The 14804-nt window shown below is 52.4% G+C and overlaps 31 non-coding genes across 31 annotated transcripts; all 31 read right to left on the reverse strand.

Moving 5' to 3' along the window:
• Nucleotides 1–163: 163 nt before the first annotated feature.
• On the reverse strand, nucleotides 164–281 carry LOC130278313 (U5 spliceosomal RNA). The gene has a single exon (XR_008845963.1). It is a non-coding gene; the product is annotated as a U5 spliceosomal RNA (small nuclear RNA).
• A 367-nt stretch (nucleotides 282–648) lies between these two features.
• LOC130278335 (U5 spliceosomal RNA) lies at nucleotides 649–766 on the reverse strand. Its single transcript, XR_008845982.1, has one exon. It is a non-coding gene; the product is annotated as a U5 spliceosomal RNA (small nuclear RNA).
• A 363-nt stretch (nucleotides 767–1129) lies between these two features.
• LOC130278314 (U5 spliceosomal RNA) lies at nucleotides 1130–1247 on the reverse strand. Its single transcript, XR_008845964.1, has one exon. It is a non-coding gene; the product is annotated as a U5 spliceosomal RNA (small nuclear RNA).
• A 363-nt stretch (nucleotides 1248–1610) lies between these two features.
• On the reverse strand, nucleotides 1611–1728 carry LOC130278015 (U5 spliceosomal RNA). The gene has a single exon (XR_008845691.1). It is a non-coding gene; the product is annotated as a U5 spliceosomal RNA (small nuclear RNA).
• Nucleotides 1729–2091: 363 nt separating this feature from the next.
• On the reverse strand, nucleotides 2092–2209 carry LOC130278315 (U5 spliceosomal RNA). The gene has a single exon (XR_008845965.1). It is a non-coding gene; the product is annotated as a U5 spliceosomal RNA (small nuclear RNA).
• A 363-nt stretch (nucleotides 2210–2572) lies between these two features.
• On the reverse strand, nucleotides 2573–2690 carry LOC130278017 (U5 spliceosomal RNA). Its single transcript, XR_008845692.1, has one exon. It is a non-coding gene; the product is annotated as a U5 spliceosomal RNA (small nuclear RNA).
• Nucleotides 2691–3055: 365 nt separating this feature from the next.
• LOC130278018 (U5 spliceosomal RNA) lies at nucleotides 3056–3173 on the reverse strand. Its single transcript, XR_008845693.1, has one exon. It is a non-coding gene; the product is annotated as a U5 spliceosomal RNA (small nuclear RNA).
• A 363-nt stretch (nucleotides 3174–3536) lies between these two features.
• LOC130278019 (U5 spliceosomal RNA) lies at nucleotides 3537–3654 on the reverse strand. Its single transcript, XR_008845694.1, has one exon. It is a non-coding gene; the product is annotated as a U5 spliceosomal RNA (small nuclear RNA).
• A 364-nt stretch (nucleotides 3655–4018) lies between these two features.
• Nucleotides 4019–4136, reverse strand: LOC130278020 (U5 spliceosomal RNA). Its single transcript, XR_008845695.1, has one exon. It is a non-coding gene; the product is annotated as a U5 spliceosomal RNA (small nuclear RNA).
• A 364-nt stretch (nucleotides 4137–4500) lies between these two features.
• LOC130278021 (U5 spliceosomal RNA) lies at nucleotides 4501–4618 on the reverse strand. Its single transcript, XR_008845696.1, has one exon. It is a non-coding gene; the product is annotated as a U5 spliceosomal RNA (small nuclear RNA).
• Nucleotides 4619–4985: 367 nt separating this feature from the next.
• LOC130278023 (U5 spliceosomal RNA) lies at nucleotides 4986–5103 on the reverse strand. Its single transcript, XR_008845697.1, has one exon. It is a non-coding gene; the product is annotated as a U5 spliceosomal RNA (small nuclear RNA).
• Nucleotides 5104–5468: 365 nt separating this feature from the next.
• LOC130278024 (U5 spliceosomal RNA) lies at nucleotides 5469–5586 on the reverse strand. The gene has a single exon (XR_008845698.1). It is a non-coding gene; the product is annotated as a U5 spliceosomal RNA (small nuclear RNA).
• A 371-nt stretch (nucleotides 5587–5957) lies between these two features.
• Nucleotides 5958–6075, reverse strand: LOC130278025 (U5 spliceosomal RNA). The gene has a single exon (XR_008845699.1). It is a non-coding gene; the product is annotated as a U5 spliceosomal RNA (small nuclear RNA).
• Nucleotides 6076–6445: 370 nt separating this feature from the next.
• LOC130278026 (U5 spliceosomal RNA) lies at nucleotides 6446–6563 on the reverse strand. The gene has a single exon (XR_008845700.1). It is a non-coding gene; the product is annotated as a U5 spliceosomal RNA (small nuclear RNA).
• Nucleotides 6564–6930: 367 nt separating this feature from the next.
• On the reverse strand, nucleotides 6931–7048 carry LOC130278027 (U5 spliceosomal RNA). Its single transcript, XR_008845701.1, has one exon. It is a non-coding gene; the product is annotated as a U5 spliceosomal RNA (small nuclear RNA).
• A 371-nt stretch (nucleotides 7049–7419) lies between these two features.
• On the reverse strand, nucleotides 7420–7538 carry LOC130278327 (U5 spliceosomal RNA). Its single transcript, XR_008845976.1, has one exon. It is a non-coding gene; the product is annotated as a U5 spliceosomal RNA (small nuclear RNA).
• Nucleotides 7539–7908: 370 nt separating this feature from the next.
• On the reverse strand, nucleotides 7909–8028 carry LOC130278334 (U5 spliceosomal RNA). Its single transcript, XR_008845981.1, has one exon. It is a non-coding gene; the product is annotated as a U5 spliceosomal RNA (small nuclear RNA).
• Nucleotides 8029–8398: 370 nt separating this feature from the next.
• LOC130278299 (U5 spliceosomal RNA) lies at nucleotides 8399–8517 on the reverse strand. The gene has a single exon (XR_008845950.1). It is a non-coding gene; the product is annotated as a U5 spliceosomal RNA (small nuclear RNA).
• A 370-nt stretch (nucleotides 8518–8887) lies between these two features.
• LOC130278326 (U5 spliceosomal RNA) lies at nucleotides 8888–9004 on the reverse strand. The gene has a single exon (XR_008845975.1). It is a non-coding gene; the product is annotated as a U5 spliceosomal RNA (small nuclear RNA).
• A 367-nt stretch (nucleotides 9005–9371) lies between these two features.
• LOC130278028 (U5 spliceosomal RNA) lies at nucleotides 9372–9489 on the reverse strand. Its single transcript, XR_008845702.1, has one exon. It is a non-coding gene; the product is annotated as a U5 spliceosomal RNA (small nuclear RNA).
• A 368-nt stretch (nucleotides 9490–9857) lies between these two features.
• Nucleotides 9858–9975, reverse strand: LOC130278029 (U5 spliceosomal RNA). Its single transcript, XR_008845703.1, has one exon. It is a non-coding gene; the product is annotated as a U5 spliceosomal RNA (small nuclear RNA).
• Nucleotides 9976–10343: 368 nt separating this feature from the next.
• LOC130278329 (U5 spliceosomal RNA) lies at nucleotides 10344–10462 on the reverse strand. Its single transcript, XR_008845978.1, has one exon. It is a non-coding gene; the product is annotated as a U5 spliceosomal RNA (small nuclear RNA).
• A 342-nt stretch (nucleotides 10463–10804) lies between these two features.
• LOC130278030 (U5 spliceosomal RNA) lies at nucleotides 10805–10922 on the reverse strand. The gene has a single exon (XR_008845704.1). It is a non-coding gene; the product is annotated as a U5 spliceosomal RNA (small nuclear RNA).
• A 368-nt stretch (nucleotides 10923–11290) lies between these two features.
• Nucleotides 11291–11406, reverse strand: LOC130278337 (U5 spliceosomal RNA). Its single transcript, XR_008845985.1, has one exon. It is a non-coding gene; the product is annotated as a U5 spliceosomal RNA (small nuclear RNA).
• Nucleotides 11407–11786: 380 nt separating this feature from the next.
• Nucleotides 11787–11904, reverse strand: LOC130278031 (U5 spliceosomal RNA). The gene has a single exon (XR_008845705.1). It is a non-coding gene; the product is annotated as a U5 spliceosomal RNA (small nuclear RNA).
• Nucleotides 11905–12272: 368 nt separating this feature from the next.
• LOC130278032 (U5 spliceosomal RNA) lies at nucleotides 12273–12390 on the reverse strand. The gene has a single exon (XR_008845706.1). It is a non-coding gene; the product is annotated as a U5 spliceosomal RNA (small nuclear RNA).
• A 369-nt stretch (nucleotides 12391–12759) lies between these two features.
• Nucleotides 12760–12877, reverse strand: LOC130278034 (U5 spliceosomal RNA). The gene has a single exon (XR_008845708.1). It is a non-coding gene; the product is annotated as a U5 spliceosomal RNA (small nuclear RNA).
• Nucleotides 12878–13236: 359 nt separating this feature from the next.
• Nucleotides 13237–13354, reverse strand: LOC130278035 (U5 spliceosomal RNA). Its single transcript, XR_008845709.1, has one exon. It is a non-coding gene; the product is annotated as a U5 spliceosomal RNA (small nuclear RNA).
• Nucleotides 13355–13719: 365 nt separating this feature from the next.
• On the reverse strand, nucleotides 13720–13837 carry LOC130278036 (U5 spliceosomal RNA). The gene has a single exon (XR_008845710.1). It is a non-coding gene; the product is annotated as a U5 spliceosomal RNA (small nuclear RNA).
• Nucleotides 13838–14196: 359 nt separating this feature from the next.
• Nucleotides 14197–14314, reverse strand: LOC130278037 (U5 spliceosomal RNA). The gene has a single exon (XR_008845711.1). It is a non-coding gene; the product is annotated as a U5 spliceosomal RNA (small nuclear RNA).
• Nucleotides 14315–14681: 367 nt separating this feature from the next.
• Nucleotides 14682–14799, reverse strand: LOC130278038 (U5 spliceosomal RNA). Its single transcript, XR_008845712.1, has one exon. It is a non-coding gene; the product is annotated as a U5 spliceosomal RNA (small nuclear RNA).
• Between the last annotated feature and the right edge of the window lie 5 nt (nucleotides 14800–14804).

The raw sequence follows: 14804 nt of genomic DNA on the forward strand, positions 1-14804 counted from the left end.
TTGTTGTCCCCTTTTCCAGCTGGGACTTGTTGTCCTCCTCTTCTCTGGCTAAGCACTGCCCTCCACTGCAGGAGGCGGGTCCAAGCGCTTGCTTGATAGGCAAATGAGGCTGCGGAGAAGCTGCAGGAGAAGGCATGTTTTATTTTTCTGACCAAAGAAGGAAAGCTCCGGCAAACGCTGGAGCGTGCAAAAATTGCTACGAAACTCAGTTTCATTCCTCTCCACGGAAATCTTTAGTAAAAGGCGAAAGATTTTTACGATATGAAGAGAAACATGAGCATACCCAACACTGCCTTCCCCATCCTACCGCCATGGTTGCCGTCCTGTGCTAAGCCGCGGAGAGCTCCCAACTTCTGGAAAGGGGGGGGGGGGGTCACTGCATGACACCCCCCAATTCCCCCCAAAAAGCTGCAAACCAGGAAAAGTCCACCCCTTTCCCAGAATCCTCCATTCCTTTGGCTATTAGGTGGTGGGCAGCCTGGGACTTGTTGTCCCCTTTTCCAGCTGGGACTTGTTGTCCTCCTCTTCTCTGGCTAAGCACTGCCCTCCACTGCAGGAGGCGGGTCCAAGCGCTTGCTTGATAGGCAAATGAGGCTGCGGAGAAGCTGCAGGATAAGGCATGTTTTATTTTTCTGACCAAAGAAGGAAAGCTCCGGCAAACGCTGGAGCGTGCAAAAATTGCTACGAAACTCAGTTTCATTCCTCTCCACGGAAATCTTTAGTAAAAGGTGAAAGATTTTTACGATATGAAGAGAAACATGAGCATACCCAACACTGCCTTCCCCATCCTACCGCCATGGTTGCCGTCCTGTGCTAAGCCGCGGAGAGCTCCCAACTTCTGGAAAGGGGGGGGGTCACTGCATGACACCCCCCAATTCCCCCCAAAAAGCTGCAAACCAGGAAAAGTCCACCCCTTTCCCAGAATCCTCCATTCCTTTGGCTATTAGGTGGTGGGCAGCCTGGGACTTGTTGTCCCCTTTTCCAGCTGGGACTTGTTGTCCTCCTCTTCTCTGGCTAAGCACTGCCCTCCACTGCAGGAGGCGGGTCCAAGCGCTTGCTTGATAGGCAAATGAGGCTGCGGAGAAGCTGCAGGAGAAGGCATGTTTTATTTTTCTGACCAAAGAAGGAAAGCTCCGGCAAACGCTGGAGCGTGCAAAAATTGCTACGAAACTCAGTTTCATTCCTCTCCACGGAAATCTTTAGTAAAAGGCGAAAGATTTTTACGATATGAAGAGAAACATGAGCATACCCAACACTGCCTTCCCCATCCTACCGCCATGGTTGCCGTCCTGTGCTAAGCCGCGGAGAGCTCCCAACTTCTGGAAAGGGGGGGGGTCACTGCATGACACCCCCCAATTCCCCCCAAAAAGCTGCAAACCAGGAAAAGTCCACCCCTTTCCCAGAATCCTCCATTCCTTTGGCTATTAGGTGGTGGGCAGCCTGGGACTTGTTGTCCCCTTTTCCAGCTGGGACTTGTTGTCCTCCTCTTCTCTGGCTAAGCACTGCCCTCCACTGCAGGAGGCGGGTCCAAGCGCTTGCTTGATAGGCAAATGAGGCTGCGGAGAAGCTGCAGGAGAAGGCATGTTTTATTTTTCTGACCAAAGAAGGAAAGCTCCGGCAAAAGCCGGAGCGTGCAAAAATTGCTACGAAACTCAGTTTCATTCCTCTCCACGGAAATCTTTAGTAAAAGGCGAAAGATTTTTACGATATGAAGAGAAACATGAGCATACCCAACACTGCCTTCCCCATCCTACCGCCATGGTTGCCGTCCTGTGCTAAGCCGCGGAGAGCTCCCAACTTCTGGAAAGGGGGGGGGTCACTGCATGACACCCCCCAATTCCCCCCAAAAAGCTGCAAACCAGGAAAAGTCCACCCCTTTCCCAGAATCCTCCATTCCTTTGGCTATTAGGTGGTGGGCAGCCTGGGACTTGTTGTCCCCTTTTCCAGCTGGGACTTGTTGTCCTCCTCTTCTCTGGCTAAGCACTGCCCTCCACTGCAGGAGGCGGGTCCAAGCGCTTGCTTGATAGGCAAATGAGGCTGCGGAGAAGCTGCAGGAGAAGGCATGTTTTATTTTTCTGACCAAAGAAGGAAAGCTCCGGCAAACGCTGGAGCGTGCAAAAATTGCTACGAAACTCAGTTTCATTCCTCTCCACGGAAATCTTTAGTAAAAGGCGAAAGATTTTTACGATATGAAGAGAAACATGAGCATACCCAACACTGCCTTCCCCATCCTACCGCCATGGTTGCCGTCCTGTGCTAAGCCGCGGAGAGCTCCCAACTTCTGGAAAGGGGGGGGGTCACTGCATGACACCCCCCAATTCCCCCCAAAAAGCTGCAAACCAGGAAAAGTCCACCCCTTTCCCAGAATCCTCCATTCCTTTGGCTATTAGGTGGTGGGCAGCCTGGGACTTGTTGTCCCCTTTTCCAGCTGGGACTTGTTGTCCTCCTCTTCTCTGGCTAAGCACTGCCCTCCACTGCAGGAGGCGGGTCCAAGCGCTTGCTTGATAGGCAAATGAGGCTGCGGAGAAGCTGCAGGAGAAGGCATGTTTTATTTTTCTGACCAAAGAAGGAAAGCTCCGGCAAAAGCCGGAGCGTGCAAAAATTGCTACGAAACTCAGTTTCATTCCTCTCCACGGAAATCTTTAGTAAAAGGCGAAAGATTTTTACGATATGAAGAGAAACATGAGCATACCCAACACTGCCTTCCCCATCCTACCGCCATGGTTGCCGTCCTGTGCTAAGCCGCGGAGAGCTCCCAACTTCTGGAAAGGGGGGGGGGGTCACTGCATGACACCCCCCAATTCCCCCCAAAAAGCTGCAAACCAGGAAAAGTCCACCCCTTTCCCAGAATCCTCCATTCCTTTGGCTATTAGGTGGTGGGCAGCCTGGGACTTGTTGTCCCCTTTTCCAGCTGGGACTTGTTGTCCTCCTCTTCTCTGGCTAAGCACTGCCCTCCACTGCAGGAGGCGGGTCCAAGCGCTTGCTTGATAGGCAAATGAGGCTGCGGAGAAGCTGCAGGAGAAGGCATGTTTTATTTTTCTGACCAAAGAAGGAAAGCTCCGGCAAAAGCCGGAGCGTGCAAAAATTGCTACGAAACTCAGTTTCATTCCTCTCCACGGAAATCTTTAGTAAAAGGCGAAAGATTTTTACGATATGAAGAGAAACATGAGCATACCCAACACTGCCTTCCCCATCCTACCGCCATGGTTGCCGTCCTGTGCTAAGCCGCGGAGAGCTCCCAACTTCTGGAAAGGGGGGGGGTCACTGCATGACACCCCCCAATTCCCCCCAAAAAGCTGCAAACCAGGAAAAGTCCACCCCTTTCCCAGAATCCTCCATTCCTTTGGCTATTAGGTGGTGGGCAGCCTGGGACTTGTTGTCCCCTTTTCCAGCTGGGACTTGTTGTCCTCCTCTTCTCTGGCTAAGCACTGCCCTCCACTGCAGGAGGCGGGTCCAAGCGCTTGCTTGATAGGCAAATGAGGCTGCGGAGAAGCTGCAGGAGAAGGCATGTTTTATTTTTCTGACCAAAGAAGGAAAGCTCCGGCAAAAGCCGGAGCGTGCAAAAATTGCTACGAAACTCAGTTTCATTCCTCTCCACGGAAATCTTTAGTAAAAGGCGAAAGATTTTTACGATATGAAGAGAAACATGAGCATACCCAACACTGCCTTCCCCATCCTACCGCCATGGTTGCCGTCCTGTGCTAAGCCGCGGAGAGCTCCCAACTTCTGGAAAGGGGGGGGGGTCACTGCATGACACCCCCCAATTCCCCCCAAAAAGCTGCAAACCAGGAAAAGTCCACCCCTTTCCCAGAATCCTCCATTCCTTTGGCTATTAGGTGGTGGGCAGCCTGGGACTTGTTGTCCCCTTTTCCAGCTGGGACTTGTTGTCCTCCTCTTCTCTGGCTAAGCACTGCCCTCCACTGCAGGAGGCGGGTCCAAGCGCTTGCTTGATAGGCAAATGAGGCTGCGGAGAAGCTGCAGGAGAAGGCATGTTTTATTTTTCTGACCAAAGAAGGAAAGCTCCGGCAAAAGCCGGAGCGTGCAAAAATTGCTACGAAACTCAGTTTCATTCCTCTCCACGGAAATCTTTAGTAAAAGGCGAAAGATTTTTACGATATGAAGAGAAACATGAGCATACCCAACACTGCCTTCCCCATCCTACCGCCATGGTTGCCGTCCTGTGCTAAGCCGCGGAGAGCTCCCAACTTCTGGAAAGGGGGGGGGGTCACTGCATGACACCCCCCAATTCCCCCCAAAAAGCTGCAAACCAGGAAAAGTCCACCCCTTTCCCAGAATCCTCCATTCCTTTGGCTATTAGGTGGTGGGCAGCCTGGGACTTGTTGTCCCCTTTTCCAGCTGGGACTTGTTGTCCTCCTCTTCTCTGGCTAAGCACTGCCCTCCACTGCAGGAGGCGGGTCCAAACGCTTGCTTGATAGGCAAATGAGGCTGCGGAGAAGCTGCAGGAGAAGGCATGTTTTATTTTTCTGACCAAAGAAGGAAAGCTCCGGCAAAAGCCGGAGCGTGCAAAAATTGCTACGAAACTCAGTTTCATTCCTCTCCACGGAAATCTTTAGTAAAAGGCGAAAGATTTTTACGATATGAAGAGAAACATGAGCATACCCAACACTGCCTTCCCCATCCTACCGCCATGGTTGCCGTCCTGTGCTAAGCCGCGGAGAGCTCCCAACTTCTGGAAAGGGGGGGGGGGGGTCACTGCATGACACCCCCCAATTCCCCCCAAAAAGCTGCAAACCAGGAAAAGTCCACCCCTTTCCCAGAATCCTCCATTCCTTTGGCTATTAGGTGGTGGGCAGCCTGGGACTTGTTGTCCCCTTTTCCAGCTGGGACTTGTTGTCCTCCTCTTCTCTGGCTAAGCACTGCCCTCCACTGCAGGAGGCGGGTCCAAGCGCTTGCTTGATAGGCAAATGAGGCTGCGGAGAAGCTGCAGGAGAAGGCATGTTTTATTTTTCTGACCAAAGAAGGAAAGCTCCGGCAAAAGCCGGAGCGTGCAAAAATTGCTACGAAACTCAGTTTCATTCCTCTCCACGGAAATCTTTAGTAAAAGGCGAAAGATTTTTACGATATGAAGAGAAACATGAGCATACCCAACACTGCCTTCCCCATCCTACCGCCATGGTTGCCGTCCTGTGCTAAGCCGCGGAGAGCTCCCAACTTCTGGAAAGGGGGGGGTCACTGCATGACACCCCCCAATTCCCCCCAAAAAGCTGCAAACCAGGAAAAGTCCACCCCCCCTTTCCCAGAATCCTCCATTCCTTTGGCTATTAGGTGGTGGGCAGCCTGGGACTTGTTGTCCCCTTTTCCAGCTGGGACTTGTTGTCCTCCTCTTCTCTGGCTAAGCACTGCCCTCCACTGCAGGAGGCGGGTCCAAGCGCTTGCTTGATAGGCAAATGAGGCTGCGGAGAAGCTGCAGGAGAAGGCATGTTTTATTTTTCTGACCAAAGAAGGAAAGCTCCGGCAAAAGCCGGAGCGTGCAAAAATTGCTACGAAACTCAGTTTCATTCCTCTCCACGGAAATCTTTAGTAAAAGGCGAAAGATTTTTACGATATGAAGAGAAACATGAGCATACCCAACACTGCCTTCCCCATCCTACCGCCATGGTTGCCGTCCTGTGCTAAGCCGCGGAGAGCTCCCAACTTCTGGAAAGGGGGGGGGGGGGGGGTCACTGCATGACACCCCCCAATTCCCCCCAAAAAGCTGCAAACACAGGAAAAGTCCACCCCTTTCCCAGAATCCTCCATTCCTTTGGCTATTAGGTGGTGGGCAGCCTGGGACTTGTTGTCCCCTTTTCCAGCTGGGACTTGTTGTCCTCCTCTTCTCTGGCTAAGCACTGCCCTCCACTGCAGGAGGCGGGTCCAAGCGCTTGCTTGATAGGCAAATGAGGCTGCGGAGAAGCTGCAGGAGAAGGCATGTTTTATTTTTCTGACCAAAGAAGGAAAGCTCCGGCAAAAGCCGGAGCGTGCAAAAATTGCTACGAAACTCAGTTTCATTCCTCTCCACGGAAATCTTTAGTAAAAGGCGAAAGATTTTTACGATATGAAGAGAAACATGAGCATACCCAACACTGCCTTCCCCATCCTACCTGCCATGGTTGCCGTCCTGTGCTAAGCCGCGGAGAGCTCCCAACTTCTGGAAAGGGGGGGGGGGGGGGTCACTGCATGACACCCCCCAATTCCCCCCAAAAAGCTGCAAACCAGGAAAAGTCCACCCCTTTCCCAGAATCCTCCATTCCTTTGGCTATTAGGTGGTGGGCAGCCTGGGACTTGTTGTCCCCTTTTCCAGCTGGGACTTGTTGTCCTCCTCTTCTCTGGCTAAGCACTGCCCTCCACTGCAGGAGGCGGGTCCAAGCGCTTGCTTGATAGGCAAATGAGGCTGCGGAGAAGCTGCAGGAGAAGGCATGTTTTATTTTTCTGACCAAAGAAGGAAAGCTCCGGCAAAAGCCGGAGCGTGCAAAAATTGCTACGAAACTCAGTTTCATTCCTCTCCACGGAAATCTTTAGTAAAAGGCGAAAGATTTTTACGATATGAAGAGAAACATGAGCATACCCAACACTGCCTTCCCCATCCTAACCGCCATGGTTGCCGTCCTGTGCTAAGCCGCGGAGAGCTCCCAACTTCTGGAAAGGGGGGGGGGGGTCACTGCATGACACCCCCAATTCCCCCCAAAAAAGCTGCAAACCAGGAAAAGTCCACCCCTTTCCCAGAATCCTCCATTCCTTTGGCTATTAGGTGGTGGGCAGCCTGGGACTTGTTGTCCCCTTTTCCAGCTGGGACTTGTTGTCCTCCTCTTCTCTGGCTAAGCACTGCCCTCCACTGCAGGAGGCGGGTCCAAGCGCTTGCTTGATAGGCAAATGAGGCTGCGGAGAAGCTGCAGGAGAAGGCATGTTTTATTTTTCTGACCAAAGAAGGAAAGCTCCGGCAAAAGCCGGAGCGTGCAAAAATTGCTACGAAACTCAGTTTCATTCCTCTCCACGGAAATCTTTAGTAAAAGGCGAAAGATTTTTACGATATGAAGAGAAACATGAGCATACCCAACACTGCCTTCCCCATCCTACCGCCATGGTTGCCGTCCTGTGCTAAGCCGCGGAGAGCTCCCAACTTCTGGAAAGGGGGGGGGGGGGGGGTCACTGCATGACACCCCCCAATTCCCCCCAAAAAGCTGCAAACCAGGAAAAGTCCACCCCCTTTCCCAGAATCCTCCATTCCTTTGGCTATTAGGTGGTGGGCAGCCTGGGACTTGTTGTCCCCTTTTCCAGCTGGGACTTGTTGTCCTCCTCTTCTCTGGCTAAGCACTGCCCTCCACTGCAGGAGGCGGGTCCAAGCGCTTGCTTGATAGGCAAATGAGGCTGCGGAGAAGCTGCAGGAGAAGGCATGTTTTATTTTTCTGACCAAAGAAGGAAAGCTCCGGCAAAAGCCTGGAGCGTGCAAAAATTGCTACGAAACTCAGTTTCATTCCTCTCCACGGAAATCTTTAGTAAAAGGCGAAAGATTTTTACGATATGAAGAGAAACATGAGCATACCCAACACTGCCTTCCCCATCCTACCGCCATGGTTGCCGTCCTGTGCTAAGCCGCGGAGAGCTCCCAACTTCTGGAAAGGGGGGGGGGGGGGTCACTGCATGACACCCCCCCAATTCCCCCCAAAAAGCTGCAAACCAGGAAAGTCCACCCCTTTCCCAGAATCCTCCATTCCTTTGGCTATTAGGGTGGTGGGCAGGCCTGGGACTTGTTGTCCCCTTTTCCAGCTGGGACTTGTTGTCCTCCTCTTCTCTGGCTAAGCACTGCCCTCCACTGCAGGAGGCGGGTCCAAGCGCTTGCTTGATAGGCAAATGAGGCTGCGGAGAAGCTGCAGGAGAAGGCATGTTTTATTTTTCTGACCAAAGAAGGAAAGCTCCGGCAAAAGCCGGAGCGTGCAAAAATTGCTACGAAACTCAGTTTTCATTCCTCTCCACGGAAATCTTTAGTAAAAGGCGAAAGATTTTTTACGATATGAAGAGAAACATGAGCATACCCAACACTGCCTTCCCCATCCTACCGCCATGGTTGCCGTCCTGTGCTAAGCCGCGGAGAGCTCCCAACTTCTGGAAAGGGGGGGGGGGGGGGTCACTGCATGACACCCCCCAATTCCCCCCAAAAAGCTGCAAACCAGGAAAAGTCCACCCCTTTCCCAGAATCCTCCATTCCTTTGGCTATTAGGTGGTGGGCAGCCTGGGACTTGTTGTCCCCTTTTCCAGCTGGGACTTGTTGTCCTCCTCTTCTCTGGCTAAGCACTGCCCTCCCACTGCAGGAGGCGGGTCCAAGCGCTTGCTTGATAGGCAAATGAGGCTGCGGAGAAGCTGCAGGAGAAGGCATGTTTTATTTTTCTGACCAAAGAAGGAAAGCTCCAGGCAAAAGCCGGAGCGTGCAAAAATTGCTACGAAACTCAGTTTCATTCCTCTCCACGGAAATCTTTAGTAAAAGGCGAAAGATTTTTACGATATGAAGAGAAACATGAGCATACCCAACACTGCCTTCCCCATCCTACCGCCATGGTTGTCGTCCTGTGCTAAGCCGCGGAGAGCTCCCAACTTCTGGAAAGGGGGGGGGGGGGGTCACTGCATGACACCCCCCAATTCCCCCCAAAAAGCTGCAAACCAGGAAAAGTCCACCCCTTTCCCAGAATCCTCCATTCCTTTGGCTATTAGGTGGTGGGCAGCCTGGGACTTGTTGTCCCCTTTTCCAGCTGGGACTTGTTGTCCTCCTCTTCTCTGGCTAAGCACTGCCCTCCACTGCAGGAGGCGGGTCCAAGCGCTTGCTTGATAGGCAAATGAGGCTGCGGAGAAGCTGCAGGAGAAGGCATGTTTTATTTTTCTGACCAAAGAAGGAAAGCTCCGGCAAAAGCTGGAGCGTGCAAAAAATTGCTACGAAACTCAGTTTCATTCCTCTCCACGGAAATCTTTAGTAAAAGGCGAAAGATTTTTACGATATGAAGAGAAACATGAGCATACCCAACACTGCCTTCCCCATCCTACCGCCATGGTTGCCGTCCTGTGCTAAGCCGCGGAGAGCTCCCAACTTCTGGAAAGGGGGGGGGGGGGGGGTCACTGCATGACACCCCCCAATCCCCCAAAAAGCTGCAAACCAGGAAAAGTCCACCCCTTTCCCAGAATCCTCCATTCCTTTGGCTATTAGGTGGTGGGCAGCCTGGGACTTGTTGTCCCCTTTTCCAGCTGGGACTTGTTGTCCTCCTCTTCTCTGGCTAAGCACTGCCCTCCACTGCAGGAGGCGGGTCCAAGCGCTTGCTTGATAGGCAAATGAGGCTGCGGAGAAGCTGCAGGAGAAGGCATGTTTTATTTTTCTGACCAAGAAGGAAAGCTCCGGCAAAAGCCGGAGCGTGCAAAAATTGCTACGAAACTCAGTTTCATTCCTCTCCACGGAAATCTTTAGTAAAAGGCGAAAGATTTTTACGATATGAAGAGAAACATGAGCATACCCAACACTGCCGTTCCCCATCCTACCGCCATGGTTGCCGTCCTGTGCTAAGCCGCGGAGAGCTCCCAACTTCTGGAAAGGGGGGGGGGGGGTCACTGCATGACACCCCCCAATTCCCCCCAAAAAGCTGCAAACCAGGAAAAGTCCACCCCTTTCCCAGAATCCTCCATTCCTTTGGCTATTAGGTGGTGGGCAGCCTGGGACTTGTTGTCCCCTTTTCCAGCTGGGACTTGTTGTCCTCCTCTTCTCTGGCTAAGCACTGCCCTCCACTGCAGGAGGCGGGTCCAAGCGCTTGCTTGATAGGCAAATGAGGCTGCGGAGAAGCTGCAGGAGAAGGCATGTTTTATTTTTCTGACCAAAGAAGGAAAGCTCCGGCAAAAGCCGGAGCGTGCAAAAATTGCTACGAAACTCAGTTTCATTCCTCTCCACGGAAATCTTTAGTAAAAGGCGAAAGATTTTTACGATATGAAGAGAAACATGAGCATACCCAACACTGCCTTCCCCATCCTACCGCCATGGTTGCCGTCCTGTGCTAAGCCGCGGAGAGCTCCCAACTTCTGGAAAGGGGGGGGGGGGGGTCACTGCATGACACCCCCCAATTCCCCCCAAAAAGCTGCAAACCAGGAAAAGTCCACCCCTTTCCCAGAATCCTCCATTCCTTTGGCTATTAGGTGGTGGGCAGCCTGGGACTTGTTGTCCCCTTTTCCAGCTGGGACTTGTTGTCCTCCTCTTCTCTGGCTAAGCACTGCCCTCCACTGCAGGAGGCGGGTCCAAGCGCTTGCTTGATAGGCAAATGAGGCTGCGGAGAAGCTGCAGGAGAAGGCATGTTTTATTTTTCTGACCAAAGAAGGAAAGCTCCGGCAAACGCCTGGAGCGTGCAAAAATTGCTACGAAACTCAGTTTCATTCCTCTCCACGGAAATCTTTAGTAAAAGGCGAAAGATTTTTACGATATGAAGAGAAACATGAGCATACCCAACACTGCCTTCCCCATCCTACCGCCATGGTTGCCGTCCTGTGCTAAGCCGCGGAGAGCTCCCCAACTTCTGGAAAGGGGGGGGGGTCACTGCATGACACCCCCCAATTCCCCCCAAAAAGCTGGCAAACCAGGAAAAGTCCACCCCTTTCCCAGAATCCTCCATTCCTTTGGCTATTAGGTGGTGGGCAGCCTGGGACTTGTTGTCCCTCCTGCTTCTCTGGCTAAGCACTGCCCTCCACTGCAGGAGGCGGGTCCAAGCGCTTGCTTGATAGGCAAATGAGGCTGCGGAGAAGCTGCAGGAGAAGGCATGTTTTATTTTTCTGACCAAAGAAGGAAAGCTCCGGCAAAAGCCGGAGCGTGCAAAAATTGCTACGAAACTCAGTTTCATTCCTCTCCACGGAAATCTTTAGTAAAAGGCGAAAGATTTTTACGATATGAAGAGAAACATGAGCATACCCAACACTGCCTTCCCCATCCTACCGCCATGGTTGCCGTCCTGTGCTAAGCCGCGGAGAGCTCACCAACTTCTGGAAAGGGGGGGGGGTCACTGCATGACACCCCCCAATTCCCCCCAAAAAGCTGCAAACCAGGAAAAGTCCACCCCTTCCCAGAATCCTCCATTCCTTTGGCTATTAGGTGGTGGGCAGCCTGGGACTTGTTGTCCCCTTTTCCAGCTGGGGACTTGTTGTCCTCCTCTTCTCTGGCTAAGCACTGCCCTCCACTGCAGGAGGCGGGTCCAAGCGCTTGCTTGATAGGCAAATGAGGCTGCGGAGAAGCTGCAGGAGAAGGCATGTTTTATTTTTCTGACCAAAGAAGGAAAGCTCCCGGCCAAAGCCGGAGGCGTGCAAAAATTGCTACGAAACTCAGTTTCATTCTCTCCACGGAAATCTTTAGTAAAAGGCGAAAGATTTTTACGATATGAAGAGAAACATGAGCATACCAACACTGCCTTCCCCATCCTACCGCCATGGTTGCCGTCCTGTGCTAAGCCGCGGGAGAGCTCCCAACTTCTGAAAGGGGGGGGGTCACTGCATGACACCCCCCAATTCCCCCCAAAAAGCTGCAAACCAGGAAAAGTCCACCCCTTTCCCAGAATCCTCCATTCCTTTGGCTATTAGGTGGTGGGCAGCCTGGGACTTGTTGTCCCCTTTTCCAGCTGGGACTTGTTGTCCTCCTCTTCTCTGGCTAAGCACTGCCCTCCACCTGCAGGAGGCGGGTCCAAGCGCTTGCTTGATAGGCAAATGAGGCTGCGGAGAAGCTGCAGGTGCGGAGAAGCTGCAGGAGAAGGCATGTTTTATTTTTCTGACCAAAGAAGGAAAGCTCCGGCAAAAGCCGGAGCGTGCAAAAATTGCTACGAAACTCAGTTTCATTCCTCTCCACGGAAATCTTTAGTAAAAGGCGAAAGATTTTTACGATATGAAGAGAAACATGAGCATACCCAACACTGCCTTCCCCATCCTACCGCCATGGTTGCCGTCCTGTGCTAAGCCGCGGAGAGCTCCCAACTTCTGGAAAGGGGGGGGGGGGGGTCACTGCATGACACCCCCCAATTCCCCCCAAAAAGCTGCAAACCAGGAAAAGTCCACCCCTTTCCCAGAATCCTCCATTCCTTTGGCTATTAGGTGGTGGGCAGCCTGGGACTTGTTGTCCCCTTTTCCAGCTGGGACTTGTTGTCCTCCTCTTCTCTGGCTAAGCACTGCCCTCCACTGCAGGAGGCGGGTCCAAGCGCTTGCTTGATAGGCAAATGAGGCTGCGGAGAAGCTGCAGGAGAAGGCATGTTTTATTTTTCTGACCAAAGAAGGAAAGCTCCGGCAAAAGCCGGAGCGTGCAAAAATTGCTACGAAACTCAGTTTCATTCCTCTCCACGGAAATCTTTAGTAAAAGGCGAAAGATTTTTACGATATGAAGAGAAACATGAGCATACCCAACACTGCCTTCCCCATCCTACCGCCATGGTTGCCGTCCTGTGCTAAGCCGCGGAGAGCTCCCAACTTCTGGAAAGGGGGGGGGGGGGGGTCACTGCATGACACCCCCCAATTCCCCCCAAAAAGCTGCAAACCAGGAAAAGTCCACCCCTTTCCCAGAATCCTCCATTCCTTTGGCTATTAGGTGGTGGGCAGCCTGGGACTTGTTGTCCCCTTTTCCAGCTGGGACTTGTTGTCCTCCTCTTCTCTGGCTAAGCACTGCCCTCCACTGCAGGAGGCGGGTCCAAGCGCTTGCTTGATAGGCAAATGAGGCTGCGGAGAAGCTGCAGGAGAAGGCATGTTTTATTTTTCTGACCAAAGAAGGAAAGCTCCGGCAAAAGCCGGAGCGTGCAAAAATTGCTACGAAACTCAGTTTCATTCCTCTCCACGGAAATCTTTAGTAAAAGGCGAAAGATTTTTACGATATGAAGAGAAACATGAGCATACCCAACACTGCCTTCCCCATCCTACCGCCATGGTTGCCGTCCTGTGCTAAGCCGCGGAGAGCTCCCAACTTCTGGAAAGGGGGGGGGGGGGGGTCACTGCATGACACCCCCCAAAAAGCTGCAAACCAGGAAAAGTCCACCCCTTTCCCAGAATCCTCCATTCCTTTGGCTATTAGGTGGTGGGCAGCCTGGGACTTGTTGTCCCCTTTTCCAGCTGGGACTTGTTGTCCTCCTCTTCTCTGGCTAAGCACTGCCCTCCACTGCAGGAGGCGGGTCCAAGCGCTTGCTTGATAGGCAAATGAGGCTGCGGAGAAGCTGCAGGAGAAGGCATGTTTTATTTTTCTGACCAAAGAAGGAAAGCTCCGGCAAAAGCCGGAGCGTGCAAAAATTGCTACGAAACTCAGTTTCATTCCTCTCCACGGAAATCTTTAGTAAAAGGCGAAAGATTTTTACGATATGAAGAGAAACATGAGCATACCCAACACTGCGTTCCCCATCCTACCGCCATGGTTGCCGTCCTGTGCTAAGCCGCGGAGAGCTCCCAACTTCTGGAAAGGGGGGGGGGGTCACTGCATGACACCCCCCAATTCCCCCCAAAAAGCTGCAAACCAGGAAAAGTCCACCCCTTTCCCAGAATCCTCCATTCCTTTGGCTATTAGGTGGTGGGCAGCCTGGGACTTGTTGTCCCCTTTTCCAGCTGGGACTTGTTGTCCTCCTCTTCTCTGGCTAAGCACTGCCCTCCACTGCAGGAGGCGGGTCCAAGCGCTTGCTTGATAGGCAAATGAGGCTGCGGAGAAGCTGCAGGAGAAGGCATGTTTTATTTTTCTGACCAAAGAAGGAAAGCTCCGGCAAAAGCCGGAGCGTGCAAAAATTGCTACGAAACTCAGTTTCATTCCTCTCCACGGAAATCTTTAGTAAAAGGCGAAAGATTTTTACGATATGAAGAGAAACATGAGCATACCCAACACTGCCTTCCCCATCCTACCGCCATGGTTGCCGTCCTGTGCTAAGCCGCGGAGAGCTCCCAACTTCTGGAAAGGGGGGGGGGGGGGGTCACTGCATGACACCCCCCAAAAAGCTGCAAACCAGGAAAAGTCCACCCCTTTCCCAGAATCCTCCATTCCTTTGGCTATTAGGTGGTGGGCAGCCTGGGACTTGTTGTCCCCTTTTCCAGCTGGGACTTGTTGTCCTCCTCTTCTCTGGCTAAGCACTGCCCTCCACTGCAGGAGGCGGGTCCAAGCGCTTGCTTGATAGGCAAATGAGGCTGCGGAGAAGCTGCAGGAGAAGGCATGTTTTATTTTTCTGACCAAAGAAGGAAAGCTCCGGCAAAAGCCGGAGCGTGCAAAAATTGCTACGAAACTCAGTTTCATTCCTCTCCACGGAAATCTTTAGTAAAAGGCGAAAGATTTTTACGATATGAAGAGAAACATGAGCATACCCAACACTGCCTTCCCCATCCTACCGCCATGGTTGCCGTCCTGTGCTAAGCCGCGGAGAGCTCCCAACTTCTGGAAAGGGGGGGGGGGGGTCACTGCATGACACCCCCCAATTCCCCCCAAAAAGCTGCAAACCAGGAAAAGTCCACCCCTTTCCCAGAATCCTCCATTCCTTTGGCTATTAGGTGGTGGGCAGCCTGGGACTTGTTGTCCCCTTTTCCAGCTGGGACTTGTTGTCCTCCTCTTCTCTGGCTAAGCACTGCCCTCCACTGCAGGAGGCGGGTCCAAGCGCTTGCTTGATAGGCAAATGAGGCTGCGGAGAAGCTGCAGGAGAAGGCATGTTTTATTTTTCTGACCAAAGAAGGAAAGCTCCGGCAAAAGCCGGAGCGTGCAAAAATTGCTACGAAACTCAGTTTCATTCCTCTCCACGGAAATCTTTAGTAAAAGGCGAAAGATTTTTACGATATGAAGAGAAACATGAGCATACCCA

This window comes from Hyla sarda, chromosome 6 (assembly GCF_029499605.1).
Source record: "Hyla sarda isolate aHylSar1 chromosome 6, aHylSar1.hap1, whole genome shotgun sequence".
NCBI classification, from domain to species: Eukaryota; Metazoa; Chordata; class Amphibia; order Anura; family Hylidae; genus Hyla; species Hyla sarda.